The sequence below is a fragment of the Pteronotus mesoamericanus genome, unplaced genomic scaffold (assembly GCF_021234165.1).
Source record: "Pteronotus mesoamericanus isolate MK-2021 breed Mesoamerican mustached bat unplaced genomic scaffold, CSHL_Meso_final scaffold_167, whole genome shotgun sequence".
Taxonomy (NCBI): domain Eukaryota; kingdom Metazoa; phylum Chordata; class Mammalia; order Chiroptera; family Mormoopidae; genus Pteronotus; species Pteronotus mesoamericanus.
The window spans coordinates 12066685-12077314 of NW_026555308.1; the positions used below are offsets into that span (position 1 = coordinate 12066685).

Here is a 10630-nt window from a genome sequence, read left to right on the forward strand (position 1 = left end):
TGCCAAGCCTGGAATCAAAGATAAATAGAAGGCACAACAGTTTTGCTCTTGTTTTGTGTTATCTGGGTTGTGAGAGTGATTTTAGTATTTCGTTTAACTGTTTTTACAAATACAAATTACACATGAAAAAAAAAATCTACTTCAAAAAATACCTAACAGTTCAAGAAAAGTGTATCAGTTGCATTCTACATATTTAAAACCTATCTCAATTTAAATTTCAAGGTAAAGACAGTGGATTTTAGAATTGTTTTGTGATCATATATCAAAAGAAAAAACTTCACTAACACCTTTTATTCAGTTTTCAACCATAGCAGCAAGAATCAAAATTGTCAATTTTTCCAATGGCAGTTTCTCTGCACCAAAAGGTAGTCACATCTCTCTAAAGAACAAACAATTTGGGTTTTTCCTGCCTTAAAAATGTTGATCAAATCTTGTATTTCTCAAAGGCTTTGAATCAAGTAGAAAATAAGAAATAGCCCAATGAATAAAACATACCAAGTGTCAGTAATAAGTGAGACACATTACTTTGGGGAAATAGCTGTTTTAAAAAAAATCCAGTCTATATATGCAAAGTAAAGCAAGGAAATTCAATCTTTTTTTTCTTCTCGTAAAATCCATTTTCCCTAAAATATCATTCCACAAAATTGGAAGTGAAGGATTAAAAAGTAGGGAGAGGGGAAGGTAGAGGAGAGCACACACCATTAACACAAAAAGTAAAACTGTACAAACTGAAGCAGTTTATAAGAGACCGAGGTCATACTGCAAGACACCAAAGGGTGGTTGACAAAATTCACCATTCTGTAGGAGCAGGAGTTTGTACTGCTGCGTGAAGATCAGTGAAGAGCAATTCACTGCCTTGGAGTAATTCCCCTTCCCACTCCAAATCCTCGTTTCTGCACCATGCCTCCACAGCGAAGGCCTCTCATTCCATGACCCAGCCCACCCTGAGGGCCTCTGGGTCTCTGCAGATGCTTATCTTGCCAGTCCCCTTCCCAGGCAGCTTCTCTTCTGCATTCACATGGACCTAATCTCTGAACAGGATGGGCCTGTTGTTAAGGACCTTTTGAATAGGCTCAGAATCATCAAATACAATGAAACCAAAATTGGGTAATTTCCCACCACTGTTAATGCGCAGCTCCACCACATTCCTATAATTTTGAAAGAAATCTTTAAGTACTGATTTATCCTCCTCATGAGGCAGATTGCCAATGAAGAGTTGATGACTATCTGGTTGTCTCACAGTTCTTCAGGGTTCAATATCACCTTGCTTACAAGCCTCACAGATTAGTCTAGGTCCCCTTTGGAGAAGAATATTTATTCATTGTTCTTGAACTCTGATTCCTCTGAGGCCTCTGCAATGGTTTTTGAGATTCAGGCTTAGACTCTGGGCAAAGCTGGGAAACTCGTACTTTAACAACATGAGGTGATATCCCAGTATTTGGAACAGCTCCACTAGGTGGAAGGTCCTTACTGGTCACAGATGTCCAGGAAAATGTCCTTGAGTCTTCCTGCACCATCTGAGCTATGTCTGTAGGTACTGTAGAAGAACTCTTCTGAGCACTATCAGGAGCAGTTTCTTCCAATACTGGCTCACACTTTCCCTTTTGTATTTCAGATACAGGTACTTGCTCCTGTTCCAGTTCAGGACCAGCCTCTGGTTCAGCAACAGTTTCCTCTAAATGTTCTTCCAAGTCATTGCTGACACTCTGATCATAGAAAGTTCCAGAATCATGAGGTACCACCTCCGGAGTCTGCTGTTTTTCTTCAGGTTTCTCTACTTCTTCCTCAGATTCCTCCTGAGGCTCAGTGACAAAGCCACCCGAAGACCTCATCCTGGTATCTGAAGATATCATTGTGAATGTACAATTTATTTGCAACAGAGCCCTCAGGGGCAAGGACAAATGTTTGCATGAATTTTCTGAAAGCTTGGTTGTTATTAGAGAACAAGCCCATTACCTGGAGCACCACGCAATCATTCAGAGTGCCATGAGCATCAACATTGTGAATCTTAGTGTGGCAATTGGTGAAGTTCTGTGACATCACTTTCCTATGGATTTCTTTCTGTCCATAGACCACATCTGCTGGCTTTCCATTTGAATCCAATCCCACATGGACATAAGAAGAGTTCATTCCATAAAATTTGTGTAGCATGCCTGGGGCCTGGTTCAGCAGTGTGTATACTGTCTCACGAATTCCTGCCCAGCCAGCAGGGAACTAGGCTTCTCCATAACCATTGCTTTGATCAATTCGACTTGCATGGCTGAGAGGGAGGGGAACAAGCTTTGCTCCACACAGGAAATAAAAACCCTCACGCAACTACATCTGCACCAGCTCTTTCATCTGTCTCAGGTTGGAGATGTTGCCCACTAGACCCATCCACCTAGATCTTGTACAAGCATTTTAGTCCTTACATGTCCACAACTGAATTCTTCCTCCTAATATCCAATTTTTCCCTCTGAGTATCCAATTTAGAATATGTAGCTATGATAAAACCAGTCACCCAAGCCAGTTGACCCCAATATCCACATACCATGAGTCATAAAGGCCTATTCTTTTGTCTTCAACAATACTTCTCTCAGTTTCTACTAATATTGCCTTAGTTGAGGCCCATACATTTCCTTTCTGGACTCATTAATAGCTCCCTCACATACATCATTCTCAAAGCTAAGTTAGCATTAATTCTTAAATGTGAAGCTTAAATGTTACTTTTTAGGGCACTATGCTAACTGTGTCGTAATTTATCCATTCATCTATTGATGGACAGTTAGGATGTTTCCACATCTTGGCTATTGCAAATAATGCTGCAGTAAATATGGGGGTTCATATATGTTTTCAAATTAGCTTTTTCATTTTCTTTGGATAAATACTCATAAGTGGAATTGCTGGATCATATGGTAGTGCTACTTAGAATTTTTTTTATTTAATGATTTTAAAGACAGGAAAGAGAGAGACAAGCATCAATTTGTTGTTCCAGTTATTTATGCATTCATTGGTTGTTTCTTGTATGCGTCTTGGCTGGGGATTGAACCCGCCATCTTGGGAATTTTAGGATGATGCTCTACCTAATTGAGCTACCTGGCCAGGGCTGGTAGTTCTATTTTTAATTGTTTTAGGAACCCCATACTGTTTTTTAAAGCAGCTGTACCAATTTATAATTCAATCAACAGTGTACAAGCGTTCCCTTTTCTCCACATCCTTGCCAACATGTGTTATCTGGTCTTTTTGATAATAACAATTCTAACAGGTGTGAGGTGATAGTTCATTGTGGTTTTGATTTGCATTTTCGATGGTTAGGGATGTTCAGCATCTTTGGTATACCTGTTGGCCATCTGTATGTCTTCCTTGAAAAAGTGTCTAGTAAGATTGTCTACTCATTTTTTTTATCGAATTGTTTTTTGTTTGTTTTGGGGTTTTTTGCAGTTGTATGAGTTATTTATATATTTTTAATATTAGCCCCCTATCAGATATATGGTTTGCAATTATGTTCTCTCATTCAGTAGGTTGCCTTTTCATTTTGTTGATGGTTTCCTTTGCTGTGTAGAAGCTTTTTAGTTTGATGTAGTCCCATTTGTTTATTTTTGCTTTTATTTCTCTTGCCTTTGGAGTCAGCTCCACAAAAACATTGCTAAAATGCATTTAGAGGTGTTTACCTCCTATATTTTCCCTTAAGAATTTTATGGTTTCAGGTCTTACATTCAAGTCATTAATCCGTTTTTAGTTAATTTTCGTGTATGGTGAAAAATAACGATCCAGTTTCATTCTTTGGCATGTGGCTATGCAGTTTCTCAACACCTTTTATTGAAGAGACTGTCCTTTCTCCATTGTATGTTCTTGGCTCCTTTGTCGTAAGTTTGTTGTTCATATATGTGTGCATTTATAATTGGGGTTTCAATTCTGTTCCATTAAACTGTGTATCAGGTTTTGTTTTTTTGCCAGAACTATACTCTTTTAATCACAATATCTTTGTAATATAGTTTGAAATCAAGGGGCATGATGCCTTCAGCTTTGTTCTTCTTTCTCAAAATCATTTTGGCTATTTGGGATCTTTTGTGGTTTCATACAAATTCTAGAATTGATTGTTCTGTATCTCTGAAAAATACCATTAAAACTTTGATAGGAATTACATTGAATCTGTATATTGTTTTGGGTAGTAAAACACTGTAACAATATTAATTCTTTTTATCCATGAGTATGGAATATTTTTCCATTTCTTTGTATCTTCTTCAATTTCTTTCATTAACGTCTTATAGTTTTCAATATATAGGTCTTTCACGTCTTTGGTTAAATTTGCTTCTAGGTAATTTATTCGTTTTGATGTAATTGTAAATGACATTGTTTTCTTAATTTATCTTTCTGGTAGTTTGTTATTAGTGTACAGAAATGCAGGTGTGCCCTCCTTGGGGCATGCCCACTAGAGTCTCATTTTTTAGTCAAATTTCTTTCTCCTAAATTCTAAGGGTCCCCACAAAATTGCAATCAGGGGTGCAATGGGCCGCAGCATCTCATACCAGGCTAACCCCCTCAACCTGTCCCTAAAGCCCTCTTTTCTCTAACTTTCCAGTCAGGTGACAGCAGCTCCACCTTGGCTTACTTCTTTTCCATAATGTTTTTAGAGAGCCAAAGCAGCCACAACTAGGTTCTCTACTGTTATTTCTTTTAGGTCCTTCCTTGTTTCACTGTCCCCAGCTATAATAAATGTACTTTAAAACTTCAAAAAGAATAAAGAAATGTAAGAGGTTTTCACATATTGATTTTGTATCCTGAAACTTACCGAATTTGTTTATTAGTTCTAACAGTTTTTGATGGAGTCTTTAGGGTTTTCTATATATAATATCATGCTATCTGAAAATAGTCACAGCTTTACTTCTTCCTGTCCAATTTTTATGCCTTTTAGTTCCTTTTCTTAACTAAATGTTCTGTCTAGGACTTTCAATACTGTGTTGAATAAAAGTAGTAAGAGAACACAGTATTGTCTTGTTCCCGGTCTTACAGGAAAAGTTTTCAGCTTTTCAGTTTAGTGTGATGTTAGCTATGGGCTTGTTATAAATGGCCTTTATTATGAATACTTTTTCTGCAGCTATTGAGACAATCATATGTCATCTTTAAATTCTTCAGTCTGTTAACGTGTCGTATCACATTGACTGGCAGATGCTAAACCATCCTGGCATCCCTGGAAAAAGTCCCACTTGACTATGGTATATAACTCTTTTAAAGTATTATAGAATTCAGCTTACTAATATTTTGTAAGGATTTTTGCATCTGTGTTCATCAGGGATATTGGCTTATAATTTTCTTTGTTGTGGCATCCTTGTCTGGTTTGGGTATCAGGGGAATGCTGCCCTCATAAAAAGTGTTTGGAAGAGTTTCCCTCTCTTCTATTTTTTGGAAGAGTTTGAGAAGGCTTGATTAATTGTTCTTTTGAGTGTTTACTAGAGTTCACTAGTGAAGTCATATGGTCCTGGACTTTTGCTTGTCGGGAGGTTTTTTGTGTTTTTTTTTAAATTGTTATTCCTGATTCACTCTATTTCATCATGGTTCAGTCTTGATAGGTTATATGTTTGTAGAAATTTATACATTTCTTATAGGTTGTTCAATTTGTTGGTATATAATTGTTTATAGTACTCTCTTATGATATTCTCTGTTTCTGTAGTTTCAGTTTTAACATTCTTTCATGCCTTTACTTGAATCCTCTTTTTTTTTTTCTTGGTGAGTCTAACTAAAGATTTGTCAATTTTGTTTATGTTTTCAAATAACCTGCTCTTAGTTTCATTGCTCTTTCCTATTGTCTTTTTAGTCTCTATTTCACTTATGCCTGCTCTAACATTTATTTCCTTTCTCCTGCTAACTTGTGGCTTCATTTATTCTTCTTTTTCCAGTTCCTTGAGGTATTAAGGTAGGTTGTTTGAGACTTTTCTTGTCTCTTGAGGTAGGCATTTATTGCTATGAACTTTCTTCTTAGAACTGCTTTTGCTGAATCCCATAAATTTTGTATGTTACATTTCCATTTTTGTCTTAAGGTACTTTAAAATTTTTCTTTTGATTTCTTCTTTGATCCATTTGTTATTCACTAGCATGTTGTTTACTCTCAATATATTTGCAGATTTTCCAGTGTTCGTGTAATCTCTAGTATCATACCATTGTGTTTGTAAAAATGTTAGATATAATTTCAGTCCTCTTAAATTTATTAAGACTTGTTTTGTGACCTACATGTGATCTGTCTTGGAAAATGTTCCATGTGCACCTAAGAAGAATGTATATTGTTATTTTTGGATAAAATGTTCTGCAAATATCTTTTAATCCACCTGGTCTAACATGTCAATTTAGGCTGATGTTTCCTTAATAATTTTGTCTGAATGATCTATCCATTGATATAAGTGGGGTATTGAAGTCCTCTACTATTATTGTATTGCTGTCTATTTTTCCCTTTAAATCTATTAATATTTGCTGCATATATTTAGAAGCTCCTCCAGGATTCTTATTGGGAGTCAGTCATATAGGCATGTAGGCACCTGACTGACCTTAGTACTCAAGTCTCCAGCCCCTCCACTAAGGTCAAACTGATACAGCATGGCCCAAAGCCCCTAAGTATACAAAAACAGGCACTCACCAAAAATAACATTATTAGTATAAACTATCTGGTTTTTCCCAAAGCCCAGGTATCAAAAATATACTCTCGTTAGGCGGCATATTCCAAGGGCTCAAAAGTTACCTCCTAAGAGTTCTTAGGGTCCAGTTCTAAGACCTTTAGAATATGTAGGCTTTGGACAGCCTAGCCCTAATGTGTTAACAAGGTTTTTTCTTCCTTCTCCAGAGATATTCTTAAATACTGATTTTCTGTATTAAGGTTCTTTTTCTGAGTTTCAGAGGACATCTTCTCTGCTTCAGTAAGGTTCTGACACTTTGTAAAGTTTTCTTTCAATGACTTTAATCTGTAACAGATGCTTGTTTCTGGTGACACTGGGAAAGAAAATCCTTTATAACATTCTATTCACATTCATATATTTTTGTGACTAACTGTTGACACTACTGAATCTGAATTGTACTGCAGAAATGTCAAAATCCCGTGGTGATTGCAATCCCAAGAGCAAGTATAACACACTTCATTGAGGCCACTACTGGAACAGTGTTTACACAACTCCTTAGAGGATTCAGTTTCTTGTTCAGCAAGTAGTCATTCTTCAGATTCTGAACTAGAAATGGTCTCCTTACTAGCATGGCATTGTCTAAAGGCAGGACTGGGCTGATGACTGTTTTTATCACTACCTGATTTGTCGTTGCTAGGCTGAGATGAAAATACACTTTCTGGCTGACAGAGTGTATACTGGCTGCTAGAAGAGCCCATGTTAAAGTCTTCTGGACTCTGTGTGTCTGTAACAATTATGGCTTTTTCTTGATCTCCAATTTCTTCTAACTTAGGTGGCTCAAGGATAACAGTATCAGAATCGTCACTGACAGTTCCAAAGTAGACATTGTTTTCAGGTGACTTTTCTTCCTCTCCCTCACATGCTGACTTCACTTCCTCCAAAGCTGGATAAGCAGTTTCTCCCACTAACATTATGACATTTTGACTGCTCTCTCCCTGCTCTAATTACAATACTTTTAGCTCCTCTTGCTTTAAAGATGAATCCTCTGGGGTGAGCTCACAGCTGTCACTGCCTGTCCCATGTTCAGAATTCACCATCTCTATATCAGACCCCTCATTACTGATGACAGTGCAACCACAGGGTGAATCACTGTCACTGGAATTTTCAGACATTTTTCAGGTCTGAAGGGGCAGTCCTACCGCTGCTCCACTGTGCTGGCTGTCACGGTGCCGGTGCTTACAGCTCAGAGCATAGTGACGCCTCTCATAAAAACAACCTAAAGCCATTGTTTAAAAAATGGTTTTCAACCATGGTTATACATTAGATTTACCTAAAATTTTTTAAAAAAACTGATGCCCTACCCAAGACCAATTAAATAGATTCTCTGGGGATAGGGCCCGCACATTAGTATTTGCTGTAAGTTTTCCAGATGACTATAATGTGTAGGCAGAACTAGAAATCACTGGCTTAAAGTATGCCATATCATTTAGTCATAGTATTTTAGCAGTAGGTAAAGCAAAAGGGAGACCAATGGCTCCCAACTGAAAGGCATTATCAATGTAAAATACATCTATTTCCAAAACTTAAACACAGGTACTATCATGGAAAGTTAAAAAGTAATTGCTCATATTTCCTCAGTTCATAAATTCTTTCTTAAAAAAATACATACATACATACATACATTCTTCTTGGCCAATAAATGAATAATTAAATTACTGACTTAACTAAGAAAGAAACTGCCCTGGTTGGGTAGTTCAGTTGGTTAGAGGGCTGTCTTGATACACTAAGGTTGCAAGTTCAATCTCTGGTCAGGGCACATAGAATAATCAACCAATGAATGCATAAATACATGGAACAAATTGATATCTCTCTAAAAAAATCAATAAAGTAAAAAATATATTAAAAATAAAAGAAAAAATTAACCTGACGTGTGAAAGTAGCTTCCTCTGAGAAAGAATGTTGTTATAATTGTCTAATCAAGACCCTACCTCATAAAAAAGAACTGACATGCCATGACTTTTTATAATTTTTTTATTTTTTCATTTATTGATTTGAGATAGACAAATGAATATTGATTTGTTTTTCCACTTATTTATCCATTCATTGGTTGATACTTGCATGTGTCCTGACTGGGGATCAAACCTACAACCTTGGCATATGCTCTAACCAACTGAGCTACCCAGCCAGGGAACCATGGCTTTTTAACAACCCACTGCTGGTTGTGCTGTTTGACTTGAAAGGCCTTGATCTGTGTTCTTGTATAACAACTACTTTTTACTATCAGGTAAGTAAAGCAAGCATTTTTTTTCATAAAAATAACTTTTTAAAAATACTCAAAAATATCCTGTGACTACAAAACATTGAAACACAGAAGTAAAATTTCTTCTAAGCCTTGTCCAACTTGAAGAATTTGAAGTCTTCTCACGTATCATTTAAACTTTAGCAGCCTTTCATAAAACTTCTGATGTGGTATTCTTTAACATGTTAAGCCTTAAGAAGTTTTGCTTGTATCAGGCAAAGTAACTTCAATTTTCTTCTCACATCTGATGACAGAATTTAATTCTATTAGTCAAAGGACATAGTGTTTAATTTTTGGTCTGTAATAGCTATTTTAAAATCTGTTTCAGGATCCTTCAGCAGGAATGCAAAGGTGGATAAGATAAATGTTGATCTACAACTTGACAGAGGTTTCAAGCCTGTGATTTAAGGGACACACTGTGTATCCTCAGACTATAAAAGCTGCTGGGTTAGAGAGACCTCAGCAGTGTTTTTGTTTTGTTTTGAACCTGCAGGCTGTGACCCATTAATGGAAGCTTCTTCAGACTTCCCTTGTCAATTCTACTTTCTTAAACGCCTTTTTCTTTGGCAGGGCCGGTCGGGGGCGGTGGTCAGGCACCATTTCTATATCCTACTAGTACTGCCTCAGTTGTTCTCTTAATACCCCTCTCCTAAAATACTACATGAATCTTAATTAACTGGTATCCCTGGTGACCGTCTTGTTATTTTCAGTCTACTTTTCCCACTTACTAACAGGGGTAAATTTGATCATGTTCCCTGGCTTAGGGCTTTTCTGTGGTTTTCTCCTCTTCACAAAGTCTAACCTATATATCATGTCATAAACCCCTTGATCATCAAACCCCTTCAAGCTTCATTTTACCACTTGTGTGTTTCCACCTCACTTTTCCCCAAATCTACAGACATCCACGTCAACTAAACTGATCCACTGGCACTTTCCTTAATTACTGGAGTTTTTATTCTTCCTTGCTCACACAACTGTAATACCTTGCTGAAAGACCCATAACCCATACAGGCCCTCCTTTCCCTCGGTAATTATTCTTAGAACTTAAGAGCCCAACTTTGTTTATCACTGATTTCCCCCTTGTCCCTTTTGTGTACCTCTATTCCAGCATCTAAAACACAAATTTGATGTCTTGTGTCTCTCTGCTTCTTAGTCTGTAAGCCGTTTCTAAGCACTATGCTCAAATGCATTTGCAGCCTCAGCACATAGTAAGTCTTGAAGCTATATCTCCTGACTTCCAGTCCACTACGCTATTGTGCATTATGCATTCATTTGCAACCTAGTGGCTACATGACCTTGAACAAGTTGGTCTCCATTTCTCATTTTCTTCAATCATAAAACACAGATAATAATAAAACCTATTCATAGGACTGTTGTAAGAATTAAATGACAATTCAAATAAAGAGGTTAGCATAGTACCTAACACACAGAAAGCAGTCAAGTGAAGCTGTTCATATTATCAGAAGACTTTTAGTGATACAAGAAAATGTATCTTACTGTGTAAAGAGCTTATGGAAACTTTCAAGACCTACAAAAGATTTTATGAAGAATCAGAATGACAAATTGTTTTAAAAGACGGTACAATCTTGACATAGAGCCTTGTATCGGGGATACCTTTTACTACTGAGAACGTGATCGTAATACAAATGAAAAACATGACTGTACCACACCTGAACTAAAAATGAACAAACAGAAGAAGGAGCATTCTGGAGAAGAGAATACAGTTTTCCTTCTGGACAATTAACTC

General features: G+C 36.9%; 2 pseudogenes; both read right to left on the bottom strand.

Moving 5' to 3' along the window:
- Positions 1-848: 848 nt before the first annotated feature.
- On the bottom strand, positions 849-2258 carry LOC129083403 (ras GTPase-activating protein-binding protein 1-like; annotated as a pseudogene).
- Positions 2259-6775: 4517 nt separating this feature from the next.
- Positions 6776-7761, bottom strand: LOC129083305 (cell cycle progression protein 1-like; annotated as a pseudogene).
- Between the last annotated feature and the right edge of the window lie 2869 nt (positions 7762-10630).